This window comes from Manis pentadactyla, chromosome 4 (genome assembly GCF_030020395.1).
Source record: "Manis pentadactyla isolate mManPen7 chromosome 4, mManPen7.hap1, whole genome shotgun sequence".
Taxonomy (NCBI): domain Eukaryota; kingdom Metazoa; phylum Chordata; class Mammalia; order Pholidota; family Manidae; genus Manis; species Manis pentadactyla.
Genome location: NC_080022.1, coordinates 72,302,816 through 72,321,161, shown reverse-complemented (window position 1 = coordinate 72,321,161; position 18,346 = coordinate 72,302,816). Strand labels below are relative to the sequence as shown.

The window sequence follows — 18,346 nt, the reverse complement described above, 5'->3', positions numbered from 1 at the left end:
TCTCTTTCCTGTGCAGAGAAAGGTTCCCAGTGAGGAGCAAGCTCTCGAAGAATAGTGTATTTTTAAAAAGCTCTATTTGGTCAGTTGCCTACTATGTATACGTATTATTGCTACTCATCCCAACAAATGTATAGCTTACGTAGTGGTATTTCCATGTTAACAAAGAGAAAAGTGAGCACCGAGTAGGTGGCAGAGCCTGGCTTCAACTCCAAATGACCCCAAAGCCCTCTCTCATCTTCCCTTTCAGCTGCCTGCCTTCTACATAATCCTTACTGATCAGACTTGAATGGTAGAAAAAAGAAGTTTAGTGTGCTTAAAGAGAAATGTGATCTTTTTAAATAGCACCTTGTCACAAAGCAGCATCCCTTAAACTCACACAATGCTGGTGCTAACAGAAAACAATCTCTATCTCTGTGGGGCAGTTGAAAGTTCCATAGAAGGTCACAGCTCTAATACTAAATTGCCAAGTGATTTAGACAAGCTGTTCCAAGGCTCAGAATCCTTATCTAAAATACAGAGATACTATAACTGAGAATACAGAGAGGCTAAGTAACTTCTCCAAGTTCACAACAGCTGGAACTCAGACCCAGGCAGCCCATCTTTCAAGCTGGATAAGTCACAAGGTTGATGTAGTGCCTAGGAAATAGTGGGTGTAAGCAAGCTTTCAGAAGGATAAACTGGACACATTGGGTGAATGCAGATAAAACTTAGTTATAAGCCTGTTTTTGTGTGTGTAAGAATTGTGAGAGTTAGAGCTTGATAGGGGCATCCAGATGTCTGAGTGTGTTCTTCTTGACCTAATTAATATGTATCTTTGAGTTTCTATAGTTTAAAATGTATGCTGGCAGACTAATGGTCCCTTCCATCCCATCCCTTTACATAAGCTGCTATGGTAGTACTGATTAATGGATCAAAATCAACATGCTGGCAATTAGAATCTTATCTAATTAACTCCTTTTAAAAAAAAGAAAGTGAAAATAAAACAGATAATTGCTTCCAGTGGGGTGGACTTTCTGGTATGTACAATAATGAATCACCAAGTAGTTGTGATGAAAAAAGACAGCCACCACATAAAACCTCAATTCATCCCCCCTTTGATCTCACTGGCCAGAAGCCTGAAGAGCTACTGTTAATAGTAACATTTTATTATCACTATGTACTTTTCTTCTTTCCATGTAGTATTTGATCATTAATGAAGACAGTTATACATGTATTTCAATTAATGTACTTCTTGGAAAATGCCTTTCATAGTCTTGTCTTTCTAATTTATATAATTTATTTGTCTGAACCATTTGAGAAAAAATTACATATATTATGCCCCTTTATTCCTTACCTCTTCAGTGTGTATTTCCTAACATCATGAACCATCTCTCATATAATAGTACAGTGATCAAGTTCAGAAAACAGAACATTGATACAATGTTTTTATCATCTATAGTCCATACTCCAATTTCATCAATTGTCCCCATAATGCTCTTTATAGCACTTACTCCCTCCTATACAGACCCGATCACAGGTCACTCCTGCATTTAGTGGTCATACTTCCTTAGTTCCTTTCATCTAAAACATTCCTCAACCTTTCATTGTCTTTCATGATACTGAGATTTTTGAAGAACACTGGTCATTATTTTCCATATAGCCCCTTAATCTGGATTCGTTAGGTTCAGGTCATGAAAGTGGGGCAGAAGCATACCACAGAAGCATTGCGGGGTTCTTTTCAGGATATCATACCCAGAGGCACACCTCATGGGCGATATTTACTTTGATCTTCCAGTCAAGATGTTGTCCGGTTTCCGCATCACTGTAGTGGCCATAAAAATACAGCGCTTGGATCTGCTTCTGTGAGGAGCATAACTGATGGCTGCCCCAGCTGCTGCACTCAGAATCCTTCTGTGCAGAGACCACACTGTCCACTCACTACTCTGGCCAGTGACCAAAGGCAAGAGCTGTCCTAAGGCAGGCCCATTCCTGCCAGACGGGACTGCTTTGCTGGACTCCCCATCAGCCTGGCTGATTCCCTCTCAGAACTGGACTTCACCTAAGAGTCTCCTACCCAGGGCGCCATCTTCTCCTCTCTCCTTCATGGGTCAGACCTGCACTGCAGCCTGACAGCCCTCCCTGCTTCCTCTGGCTCACTCCCCTCTTTATCTCACAGGAGCTCCCCCTCAAATTCTCTTGCATTTCCAATCCTGTCTTGGCATCTGCCTCTTGGAGGGTCTGAACTCAAAGTGGTACTGAAAGAAGTAGTTGAGAATAGGTGGTAAATGGAGATATGGGACTGGTTTACTCATCCCTGGTAGGGAAGCAGATGCCACCTGGAGTGGTAAATGGGGCACAGAGAGTCCCTGATAGAAGGTGGTGGTTGCTAAAGATTTCACCAGTGGTGACCTGGAAAAGTGTCTGGGGGTTAGGGAGCTGGGAAATGCCATTGTTGCTGCGATGATTTAGTAAAATTCAGACATTTAGAAGATATGGGTAAAGGGATGCTTACAGTAGACCTGGCTCATTCCTTATAAATTGATTGACATTCTGCAAATAGATGAACTTCAGGCTGGGAACAAGTAGGTGAAAGCCCAATGTGAGAGTCAGCGATGTTAGTGGTATTTACAAAAAGGCCCTGATCTCCTGCAGTACAAGGGTGGACGGACTGAGCAGTAGACTGAAGACCCTGTTTAGTAGGCTTTCTTACCCCTATTTTATGTGACAAATGGAGGTTCAGAGAGATGAAGTAACTTGCCTTTATTCACCTGGCTTCTTGACCGGTCTCCCTACCTCCAGAGCCCTTACTCTTTCTGTAGGTACATTTGTTGGATTCTACAGACAGCCTTCAAAGGGAACATTACTGTATCATATCCACTGTATATTCAATCTCACCCACTCTCACTACAATTTTGATGGCTTTTTAAAATTTCCAGACTCATAATATCGACCTCAAGAATTCAGTGTTACCCAAATAAGAGTAATGGATCAAACTGTAGCAAGACATTCTAATCATGTTTACGAAAGCTACAAAGCCTATTAATAAGAAAATAAGTTTCTTTACACTAAACACTGAAATGAGCTTGTATTCTCTTGGGTATATATGTAGCTCTACTTGTGTGCATGTCCAGTGAGAGAAAGATGAATTGATGGGCCATAATTTGCTTTTATTTGTATGCATATGTAAATGGGAGTGGTTTTACTCTTGAAGATTAGACAAAGCACATTAACAGATCATTGAGATTTTTACAGGCATGTTGAAGAAATGGTGGGTAAGGCTGTTAATACTAATAATCCATCATAGGACCATGGGTTCACAATCATATCTTAGATTTATATGGTATTAAAAGGTTTGCAAAGGGCTTTCACATCTATTATTTAATTTTAGCCTCACAGTAACCCTGCACAAGGTAGAAAAAGTTTTATCATCCCTATTTTATGTATGGGGAAATTATTTCACAAATAGAAAAACTAATAAAGAAAGCTAAATGAAATGTCCATGCGTTGTAAGAAATATATCTGAAACCTGGCATAAGAGGTACTTGGTTTCTGAAACTACCTACTGTTCTGCCTGGCAACTTTCATTTCTTTTATAATAGTTAATATTTAATATAGTTGCTAATATACTGGAATCAGTGTCCCCAACCTGCAGAGAACCCTCACTTAAATCTATAACTCCTTTTGCTGCTCTATGCAATCAGGATTTAATAAATAAAATAAAAGAGTGCTCACCATGAATCCTTTTCCTTTGACATTGCTGAAAACTTCAAATGGACTTAATCCTTTTAGATTGCCACAGGGTTGATTAAACAGGAGAGAATAGAACTAAATTTAGTAATTCTAGATCTGATTTATTTGGGAGGTGGGATAGGAAGGTATTATTATTTTTTTCCAATTGGAATACTTTTCTGAATGTTGCAGTGGAAGTTGTGAGAACAGTTTTTAGATGGTATTTTGCTTTTTAGCAAAGTAGCTTCTTGGAGAATTTTTTTCTTTTATAGATGTGATTCTCTTTATCCCAAATAATTCTTTTGCCTTAAGGTCTTTTTGTTTGATATTAATAGAGTTACACAGGCTTTCTTTTGGTTAGTGTTTGTGAAGTCTGTATTTCCTATCATGATTTAAATTTGTTGGTTTAATTACATCTTTATTTGAACTGAATCATTTGTTGTGCTAACATATATATATATATATATAATCCTAATTGTATTTTCCATAAATTCTACTCTTTTTTACTTGCTTCCTTCTCTCCTCCTTTCCTTTTGTTGGATTAGTGTTTTTCTTTATTTGCTTCTATATCTTTTCTTTTCGTATTTACTCTTAACTTTTTACCTGACTTAGCAGTATCTAAAATCAATAATATCTCTATGCGACTCTTCAATAATATGAGAACCTTTGATCTTTTGCCTTTTCCCTTCCTTTTTGGTGAAATCTTTGCAAGCCTCTTAAATGTTCTAGTCTTTATTAGATAATTATGCATCTTGCAATTACTTTCAGAGACAAGAACAGTCTTACTTCAGTCAACTGGTATAATAACTAAATTTCTGAATTTTATTCAAAGTTAGAATTACTCTCCTTTCAAGACTTGAGTTTTTCCATCTGGGAAACCTGAAGTGGGAGAGGGGCATCTGGATCTTTGGTTTTCTTTTGACTTTTATGTCTCTGTGCTCAGTTGTCTTAGTTTCTAATCCCTCAAGATCTGGCCCGGGAGGATAGGGGAATGGAAAAAAAGGGTACATTCTTATCTGGCTGGTACTATCTTGGTCTGGTTTTGGGGCTGTGGATAGCAAATACTCAATAGTAGTCTCTTTCTCTCATAGGAAACTTTTCTGTTTCTCAGAGGTGTTGCCCCACCCTTAACACTTCTAGGAAAATAGAGCTATGATTCCACGAGTAGGCAAAGGCTCACTTGTGCCAGCTGCTTACTTCTCCAGTCTTGTCCTCAAGCTGGGAACACACTGTGTGGGTCTTGTTTGGTTCACGGAAACACGAACCATGGATAGAAGTGAATGTGGCCCACTTTTCTCCTCTGCTCGGCCTACCTGTCCTTATGTCCATCCAAACTCTAGGAAACTGTCTCTCAACTTCAGTGCTCTATGTTTGCTATTACTGTTTTTTTGCCTATATCGTTATAGTCTCCTGCATTTTCCATTAGCATCTTTATAATTTTAGCATTCATGCAATTCATTTCAAAATAATTTTGAGTTTGAGGTTGAGGTGCAGGTTCATTTTTTTTTTTTCCATATAGATATCAAGTTGTTCTGGTGCCATTTGTTGAAAAGCTATGCTTTCTCCATTGAATTGCCTTGGTCCTCTGTTGAAAATCAATCTACTGTGTATGTGGAGGCCTATTTCTGGACTCTGTTCTGTCCCATAGATGCACTTATCTAACCCCGCATCAGTATCACACTCTCTTGATTATTACAAGTTTATAGTCTTAAAATCAAGTAGTGTAAGTCCTCCAACTTTGATCTTTTTAAAAATTGTTTTGGCCACTTTTCTCCATTTTTTTTTCTCACTTAAATTCAGAATCAGTTTTTCAGTTTCTAAAAACAAACAAACAAACAAAAAACCCCGGTAGGCTTTTGATTAAGATAACATGATTATAGAGATAAAATCAAGGAGAATTAAAATCTTAACATCCATCAATATGGTATTGCTTTCCATTTATTTCCAATCTGGATGGCTTTTTATTTCATTTAATTGCCTTTTTGCATAGCTTAAATTTCCTGTCAAATGTTGAATAGAAGTGGAGAAAATTAACATCCTTGCTCTGCTCCTAATCTTAAGGGCAAAGTGTTCAATATTTTGCCATCAAGTATGATATTAGTAGTAGATTTTTCATGGATGCCCTTATCAGATTGAGAAAATTCCTGTTTATTTCTAGTTTGCTAGGAGTGTACTTTTAAATTATAAGGGGGTGATACCTTTTGTCAAGGGCATTTTTTGCATTAACTGAATAATCATAGATATTTTTCTTCTTATTCTGTTAATAAGGTGAAACACTTCAATTGAGTTTTGAAATATTGAACCAACCTTAGATTCATGAGATAAATCTCACTTGGCCATTGTTATCTATATATGTTGCTAGATTTGATTTGCTAATTTTCTTATATATTTCCTTTATGTGTTTATGAACAATAATTGGTCTATAATTTTTCCTTTCTTATAACCTTCTTGTCAGGTATTGCTATTAATGCTATTCAGGCTTCATAGAATAGGTAAGGAAATTTTCCTTCACCCACTATTTTCTCAAAAAGTTTCTATAAATATTACTTTCTCCTTAAAATTTGAAAGAATTCACCAGTGAAACCATCTGAATCTGAAGTTTTATTTGTGAAAAGGCTTTTAATTACATATTCAATTTCTTTGATAGGCATAGCACCAGTTAAATTTCCTATTACTTTTACTGTCCACTTTTGTAAGTCATGTTTTTTAAGGGATTTGACCTTTTTATCTAAGTTTTTAAATTTAATAGAACAAAGTTCTAATATTTTTATTATATTTTTGAGGTGTGTATGATTGATAAGGATGTCCTTCTTTCCTTCTTGATATTGGCAATATGTGGTTTTCTTCTTCCTTATCTTGACCAGTCTAGTATAGGCTTATCAGTTTTATTAATCTTCAACAGATTAGCTTTTAGCTTCCTTGGTTTTCTGTATTATTTGTTTTCCATGTCATTGCTTCCATTCTTATCTTTATTAAATCTTTCTTCTACTTTTGCTCTTCTGTTTCTACCTTCTTAAAATGGAAGTGTAGCTTATTGATTTTTGAATTTTATTTCTTTGTAATATCTGCATTTAACAGTATAAACATCCCTCTGAGTACTGCTTTGGCTGCAGCACATACATTTTGATATGTAATATTGATAATACTTCATTGTCATTCAGTTCAAAGTATTTTCTAAATTCTCTTGTGGTTTCTTCTTTGAGCCATATGTTATTTTTATGTATGTTGCTTAATATCCAGGTATTTCAGGATTTTCTGTACACCTTTTTATTATTGGCTTCTAATTTACCATTTTGGCAAGAGAGTAATTCCAGTCCTCTTAGATTTACTGGAACTTCCTTTGTAATTCAGAATATGCTCTTTCTTGTAACTGTTACATATACACTTACAAGCATATGTGTTCTGTATCTGATGAGTATAATATTTCATAAATGCCAATTTAGATCAACATCAAGTTGGTTGATAATGTTGATCAAATCATCTAAAACCAAATTTTACTGAGAAGCAAATATTAAAATCTCCAGCTATGAGGGTGAATTTGTCTATTTCTCCTTTTAGTTAATTTTTATTTCATATGCTTATAAGTTCTGTTATTTGAAGAGTCAACTCATTTTGAAATAGTCCTGTTTTTTTTTCTAATAATAAACTCATCTTCAAATTAATTTGATTTTACTATCTCATTTTAACTTTCACTGCATTTGGAGGTAGATACATTTATTCCATTTATAGTTGTAGAGATTGAGTGAAACTGGCCAAGATTGTATAACTAGTAAATATGTTAAAGCACTTAAAGTTTTTGGACTTGATCGCAAGTCTAGAAGTTATAGGTACCTTAATACAATCTTCTATGATGATGTCCTATACCAGGTTTTATTTTTATCTTTTGGTTTTAACAACTTTTTACTTCATGTTTATTACTACACACACGAATCATTATCCTAATATTCATGTTATTTTATTTGCTCATTGTTATTTCCCCAATACATCTATTCCCATCACAACATAGCATAATCAATGTAAGTTATGTCCCAGTAATCAAAAGTAAACTAAGATTTAAGCCTCCTAGAAAATCTTACTTATTTTTATTATTCTATTAAGTTAATTATATTAATAGTATATATTATAGCAAAATAATTTATCATGACATTTTCTTGTTTGTTAATAAAACATTTACTAATGATTGCAAAGCCAAGTATAAAATTATATGATGAAATTATTAGTGTGCTTTTTTCCATGAAATTACATATTTTATTTTGTAGTATATTTTCTGGTTTCAAACTTTACTACACTATAAAGGAGACAAAACTTCTCATCTCTTGATCTTCTATTTTAAATGAGTGAATCCTCTGTTTTAAATAGACTAAAGATTAACCATTTAATTGTTAATGGTTTATAGATTGTTTCTATAGTGTATTAGTCTCAGTCTACTGTTATTTTTCAAATTATACAAAAACATTAAATATTAATCTAGCCAGTATCCATCAAGTCCAGTGGAAAAAAAATCAATACTGGAGATAGGAATGTTAGTGTCAGGTTACAACTTTCTTTTCAAAACAAGGAAAAATGTTTAGTGCCTAGAATGCAGTAAATTCTAACAAGATTTACTTACAACTATTTCCTTTTCCTTTATTAGGTTTACTAGAATAAATATTTGTGCAGCTGAAGTGTTGCTAAGAGCAGGTTTTTTGTGGCTGCATCAGGCAAGCCAAATATCTAGTCCTAGCTTGAGCATCAGCTTTGGAAGAAGTTAGTATATTATGTAAGGTGTTAATCATAGTGCACACATGACTTCAGCTTTGCCTGGGTGGACCCCCAGCACCCTGCAGCACTGAATACATGCAGCCTCCATGATGCTCTCACAAACTATCTTGGTGTATGTAGTATGTGCACATTTCTCAGGCTGTGAACTTTGTAGGCAGACATATAACTATTTATTCAAAAAATGGATCTAAATTCTATCTTGAACTTTCTATTTCTTTCACTGACAAATAATTTAATCATGTTAGCTTCCAGGTAAACTCAGGCAAAGTCAGCTGTCCTGGTCATTTGAAGTTTGCCCTTAGGTTTCTGCCCTTCCTGTTCTCTCTCTGGTGTGGGATATAAGTTCTGAATGGATTTTGTAGCATTCAGGTGTTGCGGTGGAGTGGGTGGGTAATGAACACTTGGTTCACTACATCCTTTTGAGAAGTGATTCCCCTCCTGATGGCACTGGTCTCTGTTCGTGCTGCATCTACTGCAGACATTTCCCTTTAGGTACTTTTCTGAGAACAGCTAACTGTAGTGCTATTCCGCATCACGCCGGAGCCCCCAGAAACCTCAGAGCGCAGATTCAGTTCCTCCAATGCTTCACTATGCCATGTTACCATGTCATTATTGCTGCTCCCGTATCACCATGGCATGAAGCACATAGGCATGCATGTTTCCTACCCAAGTCTTGGATGCACAGTGGGCACAGTGCTCTCTGTTTATGGAAGTAAGAACAGGCTAGTGTACAGAAGGCTGTAGTGACAAGTACTCCCCACACCTCAGCGGCTCAGAAGGACTCAAGGTTGATTTATCATTTGCATGCCCTTCCTGGGTCAGCCTTGGTGCTGCTCCATGCCCTCTTAACTCCTGGATCCCGGCAGATAGAGCTGCCTCTATGTGGGACACTGCTGATATCTGGGTAGAGAAAGAGAACACAGTGGACTTTGTCCAGGTTAGTATAGCTCACACTTTATGGGCCAAAGCAAGTCAAATGGATAAGGAGTGAAGTATAATTCTCTCCCAGGGAGGGGCAGTTTATGTTTTTAAATATTACAACCTACCACATTATTTCTGGGTTCCCAGGTGAAGGGAGGATCTGTTTCTCTGACAACTTAGCAGAGAAGTGGTGAGGGGTCAGAAGCTTCATGTCTGCGGCTCTCAGTGCTGCTGCTTCCCCAGCTCAGGTTCTCCTCCCAGTCAGGAGACCTTATCTAGTCTTTAGGGAGGATGGTCTGGTTCTACATCTGTTTTCTTCTAGTTGATTCCCCCCAGTGTGGGGGAAAATGTTTGTGTTCAGCTTCTTTCAGCATTTAGCCCTTTGGAGCCCAAGAGAACACATCTATTACAAATCACAAACCTTGGCGTTTAAGGTTCTTTTTTTCCGTTATGAATTTAAAACCTATTTAAGAATCCAGGAACTGACAACTGATTTCTTTTGTTCTCTCAGGGCATTTCTTTTAAGACACGTTGTTTATTTGCTTTGTGCCCTCCCTTATTAAATAGTCCCAGAAACAACGAATGCTGCGGAGTCAGAGGGGCCATAAGGTAGTAAAAGAAAACTTCAATTATCTCCAAATGCAATTTCATCACAGTTGTAAGGAAAGTGAAGTGGTTGCTAAAATAAAGACTGCTCGGGGAGAGAGGTCTGGGGTGTTGTTACCCTGAGTGAATGTCTAAAGCATGCTTTCCCTGGTGGTGGCTGTTTCCCATTTCCCATCCCCAAATCCCCAAGGCTTTTTGTAAAGGATTTACAGTGTGAGCATCCGAGCTTTTGCTTTGCGAGCTTTCCTTTGAGAAGTACAATGTTTGCAGTGGTGGCCCACAAGCCAAGCTATTGTGTGTAAGAAATCAATATTCAAGTGAATCCACTCAAAAATGAGTTAAGCAGAAAATGAGTGAAACAGGGAACTAACTCTCTCACTTGGATTCTGGTCTCTTGGGCCATATAAAATTGAATAAACCCTCAAATCTCAATTTGACTATATGTATTTTTCTCTATCTGTAATTATTTGTGCTTGAAAAGGCATGTGAGTCACTATTTATTTATAGTTCATTACTTAAAATACTTTTTTAGAAAATGTGGGTTATAAATGTTATACATGTTCATTGCAGAGAACTTTGAAAATATGGAAAAGTACACAAAAAATAAAAATATGCACAATCCCATCTTCCCATATCTACAGTGAGCATATAGGGGTATTTATTTACAGTTTTTTCTCTTTCATACAGGCAAACACAGTTTAATAAAAAGGAAACAGATTTACATAATTTTATATCCTCCTTTTTATAAAAATGTAATATGAAATGATGAGTATGTTACTATGTCATCATTTATTCTTTGAAAACATAATTGTTGAAGCTGCATAACATTCAACCCTATGGATGTATGATAATTTACTTCATCAATTTCCCATTGGATCTTTAGATTAGACTTTTAGGTTGCTTTAACTTTTCAATTGTATAAATAATACCGAAATGTTTATATTTGTATTAAAATCTTTGTGTGCCTCCAATGGTGCCTTTAGAATAACTTTCTAGATGTGAATTTACTAGGTCAAATAACAGGAACATTTTTAGGGTTCTTGATAGATCATAGTTCATCAGACCCAAGACCTCATAAATTAAAAGGTGCACCATTATTTTATGTAACATTAAGAAAGAAAATGATGTCAATTAAACATAATGCTTTCTTACCATATACAGCTTTTGTTTTATAATTATTGAAAGAGTTTCCTGGACTTATTTGAACATACAATTAGCTTACATTTTATTCTTGTGCATCCATAAAGGAGAAGCAAAACTCCTAACTATGGTATTCACTCCCAGACTTGCCCATTCTTTTGAGTCACTTTTTGACTTTGTGGGATCGGTGGCCTGAGTGCCATCAGAAGCATTTGGATGAAGCATTTAAAACAATGTGCTCCACTCTTTGCTCCAGGATTTTCTCCCAATAGCTGACATCCAATCTTCAAACTTTTGCATAGGGGCAACTAAATTGCAAATGCTGTCTGGCTGACAGTGATCATGAAACACATCTTTATTTGGAGATATCAAAATGGGAAAAATATACTTTTGAGAATGAACGAAATATGCTATATCCAAATTTTCCACCAGAAAGGTTTTCCCAATTTGTATTTCCACCAGTTGCACATGAAGTTACCTGTTTCTCTTAAAACTTAATAAATATTGGGAACCTCTAATCAAAACCTTTGCCAATTTGATAGGTAACAGTAAGTACCTCATTTTAATTTTCACTTGTCTTACTATCAGGTGAGTTGAAATTTATTTTCATGTGTTTTGGTCATTTGTATTTCTTCTTTGGCCAATCGTTCATATACTTAGCTTATTTTTCTGTTTTGATGTTAATTTTTAATTATTCAGAATTATCTACATGCCTTTCAGTAAGTAATATAGGGAGGGTGTTAATCTTTCATCCGCTATGTGTTGCAAATAGTTTTTTCCCCTAGTTTTTAGTTTTATTTTTTAATTTAATTCATAGGATTATTTTTATTATTTGCAGAGGTATCTCATTTGCATGCAGTCAAGTTAATTAGTATTTTCTTCTGTGATTTCTTCCCTTGTTCTTAATGTTTTGAAAAGTTCACCACACACTTGAAATCAAGTAAATATTTATCTTTATTTTCTTTTAATTGTTTTATAGTTCTTTTTCCTTAACAAATTAATTCTGAAATGCACATGAAGATTACTTTAGTAAGCACCTAACATTATTCTGCCTAAAATCAATGAATTATACCAGGACCACATACTGAATATGCCTTTCCTACTGATTTCAGATGCCAACTTCTTCAAAAACAAACATTTTTATACTTAATATGATCTGTTTATGGTATAGTTATTCTAGTCTAATGTTTTGTCTCTCTAGTTTTGCACCAGTGTCATATTGTCTTGATTTTTAGTTAGATTCACCATGTAATTTATCAACCAACCAGGATGCTTTTGCAAGTGATTATGCCTGGATGACAGGCACAAATCTGAGTATGGAGCACCCTTGTTATTATGATTTTATGATGAGTTTTCATATCTGCTACATCAAGATTGCCATCATGACTTCTATTTTCAAAATTGGTTACTCTTTTCTCAAGCATAAAAACATGCAGAATTATGGTAATGTGATGAATATCTATGTATTTTTTAATGATTCATACATGTCATATGAAATGGTTTGCTCAATTTTAAATGAACTTAAGTTGATTTTGACTTTTGGGTATATGTTGACTATTTCTGTGACTTTCCGTTGTGTTCCACTAAATGTTACATTCAGCTGAGAGCCATCACTTACTTAAACCATCTCTTTTTTCCTATAGTTTCTATGGAGTTAATCTTCTGCTCAGTCTGTCTTCAGAACCTTTTGGTTAACTGTTATTTTAGGTACCACTTACATCTTTCACATTATAGCTGCCATTCTACTTTGTCCCACTATTCACCTGCTGTAGGCATCCTCATTGCTAATTTACACAGAGGAACAAAATTAACAGAGATTCAGTTTAGGTAATTCCCAAATTTAAGAACAACAGATCCATGAATTCCTTCCCAGATGATCAGAGGTCTGAGCTGAGTTGAGGGCAGAGGAACATGGACTTCTTAACATAAATCTCAGGAGGGAGAAGTCTTGCCTGAATTCCACATTGCTTCTCACTCTGTCCGGCACTAGGTCTGTTTTCAGTTTGGCAATTTTACAGCATTTATCCCCTGCCAGGTAGATGCTGGTGACACAAGCTTTCCAAGGCCATAATTGTTCCTTCAGCCATCATTATTTCTTTCCATCAATTACTGTGGAATGCCCTATTTCTCGCCTTACAGAAACAATGTTATAAATCTTCATCTCTCAAGAAACACAAAACATTTTGTAACAGGAATCTGATCAGCAGATGTTGGTTGAAAAAGTTTTGAATGACTTTCTAGCCAGTGATTCCTACAGGAGAAATAAACCCTCAGACTTGGTGTTTGTTATTTCTGACATTAACTTCAACTTGGTTTTATTAACGAAAACATTTTGAGATAGAAGTGACACACCATCATCTTTTTCCTTTGGTAACACAGCTCACCATATTCCCTTCTCCTTCCTCCTTTTTTTTAGGACCCATATATTAAAGATAGTCACATATGGGTTTACAGAATCCATTCTCCTTTTCAGTGTTCAAGTTCAGAAGTTCCCAAGTTACAACAAAATGTGTTTCCAAAGTGCCTTTGCTAATAAGTTGTTTGGAACTTGGAATGAATTTTCCAGCAAAAGAAGGCTCTAACTGGTGTTTACAGTTCCCAGTCTAACCTACAACAACTTACTTACTCAACATGCTACATATCTGTTGAGTCAAGTATTTGCCAAGTGCTGGTGGTTAAGAATTTTTGTATTCACTGGGTTGCCTTTCAGCACTTTGTTGTTTGAGTTGAGCTGTTCTCTAACCTTGCCTTATTTTTATGTATCATCTGTAAGGTTGTTGCTTGTTCTGGTAAACATGATCTTTCTTTTGCACTAGCTTTGCAAGTTGCAGCCCTCTCTTATACAGGTTATCACAGTAATTTTCTGAACATCCAGGTAAAGCAACAATAATTTGTACATGTTGATCAAAACTTAGCCATCTCCTTATAAAGGCTGGAGGCAGCACAGGATGTTATGGCCTGTGGTATGAGGTCCATTGCACAAGGAATAAAACATTATTAAAACATTATCTTCAGAGAGGGCAGACTTTCTTTGATGGCAGTGGGCAGGTTATTGTAGAGATTGTTTCCTGGGATATGGTTCCGAGTTGGCATAAAGAAGGGCCCAATATCAAGGTTGGATGAAGAATGAATGAATGGATGAATGAATGAATGGCAAGGACTATAGGAAGACATCTGGGCAAACGCATCAGTGTTTCCCAAGGTTTTGACGCATGAGAGAAAGGACTTCACCTTACAGTATATCTCTCCTTTGAGGTCACCGGGAAGGCCAACCTTTAGCATGTCTGTGACTACCTTTTGCTTTTGCAGAGTTCAGAGAGAACAAAGTCTTCATGAGATTGTTTTACTTTGCACCTTTTCTTCTTTGCCAAAGGAGAGTCACTGCCAGCTTTACATTTCAGCCTGGAAAACAAAGTATCCAGGACTATTTACCCCAGGAGCCCAAAAAGCCCGTTACAAGAGCTTTAAATATTCTTGTTTCCTGTTGCAATAAAAAGGTGCCTAGGAAAGGCCCCAGGCCAGATGCATGTGAACATCCTTGGCCTCTAAGGGCTGCCAGCAACCTCTGGTAGCTTTGGGCTGAGAGCTTTAGAGCAAGCGCTTGGCCTGGCAGTGAGCCTGCCTCCCACGGGAGGGTGGGCGTGGCAGTCACTTCAAACAAATCTCTCCTCACCCAGTAAGGAGTGAGGGACAGAGGGACAGCGCTTTAATACAGGGCTCTGAGGTATGGCTCGGTAAGGCCGGTGGCTGCTCGCGGCCCTTTAGTGGGCGCCATCTCCTCCTCGAGGCCGGCCGCCCTACAGGGGACCCGTCCAGGCGGGGAGCATCTGCACAGGGGGCTCTGCGCGCCGAAGCCGTGGCGCGGAGGAGGCGCTCTCAGGCGGGCAAGGTGGAAGGCCGGGCCGGGGCGGGGCCGGCGGGGACACCTCCCCTCGCTCCGCCAAACTTTCCTCGGGCTCCGGGCGTGTCTCAGCGACCGCTGGGGAGGAGGCGCGCTGCCGCCGAGTGCCGGGACGCGGTGTCTCCCACTATCCGCGCGCCCGGCCAGAGCCCGGCACTCGGTCGCCCCGTCGCACTGGGCCCCGAGGGCATGCGGCAGCCGCAGGGGCCCCCGCTCCCGAGCTCGGCGGCGCGGGCGAGCGCGAGCGGTGAGTGGGCGCCGGGCGCGGGGAGGGTTCCCGGAGCCGGACCACGCGTGGGAGTCGGGGCCATTCGTCAGGCCCAGCCCGCGGTTTTTCGGGGTGCCTGACATCCAGGCAGGGCCCCAGAACCACCCCAAGAGTCTGGGACGGGTCTCTCCGGGCGGCGTGGGGGCGCACCTGCCCCTTCCCACCTTTTCCCTGGAGTGGAAAGCAATCGGATGCAAACCCGCGTCGCGTCTGCCCTTGTGGCGGGCTGCAGGGCTGGGCGCGAGGCTCACGAGCTCCGCGCTGCTTTCGCACAGGTGCTGCTTTTCCAAACTCGGTCTTACAGCCATCGACGGTGAGTGGACGTGCTCCGTCCGAGCCAAGGGATATAACGCTTTTCAGCCTCTGTTACTCCCGGTGAGATGATGTGTCAGTTAGGGAACAGTTCGACCCAGCCAAGGCACGTAGAGATTCAGGAAACAGTTAAACTAGTAACAGTGTTGGGGGTTGTGCTTTGTGAGTAAGTGATCCCCAGTCCTAGGATCCCCTCAGCACCCACAGACAACAGTGCTTTGTTCTGCTGCAGTTACTTTATTGCTTTCCCTCAGCAAGTTGCAACTACCCAAAATTGCTTAGAAACTTCTCAAACATGTAATTTGAGTAGTGACTGTGAATATTGGAAACAATTTAGTCTTATTAAGGTAACCATTAAAATGGTCCTCAAAGGCATTCGTAGGACAATTTTTAACTGAGTACTTGCCACTAAATGTTTCCTCCATAATTTGCAATTGTCATTGCAGCACATTTCTCTCTTCTCACTCCTTTTGTCTTGGAACGTTACTTTAAAAGTTGAAGAACCCTTAGCTTCTCACTGTACCTACTTGTTTTCTAGAAGTCGGAGAATAAAGTAAATGTCAGCCACAAACAGACCATCCCTTCTTTACAAGTAGGTTAGTATTCCGTGCACTGCGTGGCACTTCATGGATGCATGAGTTTTTGTACTGCTAAGAGCCTGGTTGGGTTTTCCAGCAAACTGTCTATGGATAGTTGCTAAACCTGCTTCCCAGAGACACTGGGTCCAATTTTGTGTGGTCTGAGTCCAGTGAGTAGAATTTTCCTCTCTTAGGACCAGAAGTGGTACAGTCAGAAGCACACAACCTTGGCTCTGTTAACACTATGCTTGTCTAAACAGACTGGGACATTCTAGAAAGACCAGCAGGCAAACCCTGCCTTCAAGGCTTATGTACTTGAGATAAGCTTCCAGACTTGTCTCTTGTTCCTTGAAACTGTATGGACCTTGGATGATATGGGGATCTGGACATCTAACCATCTGAACATAACTTGCATTGACTGTCCCTGCCATATAACTAGGGAAAAAGATCATTTGGGCACATTTTTCTTGTTTTCCTTTTTGTCCTTGGGATTCAAAACTTTGTTGCTTTGATTAAACTACAAATGACATGCCCTGATGTCTAAATCTTACAAAGGTATATGTCAGCCATCAGCCTCTTACAATTAGGTCACATCTATTTCAGGCATGTGGCTGTTTTATAAGATGTTTGATGGAACAGATCTTCATATGCTTTTTATGAATGGAGACTGAAATGAAAACATTAAAATGTGATTGCTTTTTGTGCATGTTCATCATAACCTATTTGAGAATCTACATGTTCACCCTCTTTCATTTTTCCAAAACACACACACACAGAGGAACAAATGCACACACAGCCTTATAGCCAGGCAGGGCACACACTCTCAAGTTATGCACACATGCCCAGGCTGGCTTCACCTCTTCCAAGGTTTCCATCTTCTTGCTGAGAGAAGAAATCCACCATAACTTAAACCCACCCTCTTATTTCTTTGGGCTGGGGCAATACTGTAACCCAATTACCCATTAGCTATTGTCTTTGGAATAGACATTAGCTCAAAACGCTTTCTGCTCTGTGATTATACCCAACAGAGTGGTTCAGTCTGATTGCAAGCTTCTAAATGGCAGAGCCCAGGCCCAGGCACTATTAATGTGGTATAAGGAGAAAAGCCGGGCTTTGCAGTCAGACCAGTCTTTGTTCCAGGCCAGGCTTTGTGACCTCAGATACATTGTTTCACTCTCTAGGCCTTAATTTCCTTGTGTGTAAAAATGAAGGTTACATCTACCTCCTGAGATGAAAAGAGAAAGGGTCTCGGCTCTTCAGGAAGTACTGCTTAAATGTTGGTTGCCCCTTTTCCCTCCAAGATAAACACTAGAACATTGATATTTGTGTAAATATGGGTTCAAATGTACATTGTTCTGCCAGAGTGCCAAGGTAGATTCCCAAGCTGTTCATGACTTAGAGATATTTCACACACTTTCCTTCCTCGCTGTCCCGTTCCTGGCTTTGGCCCTTTTGCTTCTCCTTCCATCATTTCTCCTGCACGTACCGAGCCTCCTCCACTCTGGCCTTGCTGACTCTTTGTGCCTTGTCCTGGATTCTGTACGTGTGTGGAAATCCCCTTCAACCCAGTCCTGCCATGGAAGGGAGAGGTGGAGGGGAGGGGTGGGGAGCTGTCTGCAGAAGCCCTGAGAGTTGGTGCCTTTACCATGCTGGGTTAGAGAGGCAGCTGGAGTACAAGGGTCCAGATCCTAATCCCAGCTCCACTTTTGTGAGTTCTTGTGACCGTGACTACATCATTTGTCATGCTTGAATCTGTTTTTTCATTTATACAATGGGGATGAAATGCCTTATCTACCTTTTCTATATAATTCATCTATTCTTATCTGCATGGGTTATTTTTGGGTCCCATTAAGTCATGCACGTGAAAGGGCTTTGTACCCTGTGATGGCCACATGAATGTTGGAATTAAAGAGGCGGGGCCTCCAGATAGGGACACCCCAAGCAGGCTGAATGGGATATATGGTCTCTGTGTTGGGCATGCTAAGTGGACATTGTTTTGGTCCCCTCATACCCCTTTACTACTCTCTGATGTCAAATGACACTTAAAGGAGGAAATCCTGCAAAAGATGGAGAAACTGCTCCATGGGGATATGAGAGGAAGATAAATTTCAGGACTGAGATTACCTAATACTGCGTGATCAGAGGTACAGG

At 39.0% G+C, this 18,346-nt stretch overlaps 1 protein-coding gene across 1 annotated transcript in view; it reads left to right on the top strand.

Annotated features, from left to right (window-relative positions):
- Nucleotides 1–15,112: 15,112 nt before the first annotated feature.
- Nucleotides 15,113–18,346, top strand: part of LPAR3 (lysophosphatidic acid receptor 3) — an 82,980-nt gene continuing 79,746 nt past the window's right edge. Inside the window, exon 1 of the mRNA XM_036890321.2 lies at nt 15,113–15,284. The gene's annotated coding sequence lies outside the window, so the exon portion shown is untranslated. The remainder of the gene's footprint in view (nt 15,285–18,346) is intronic.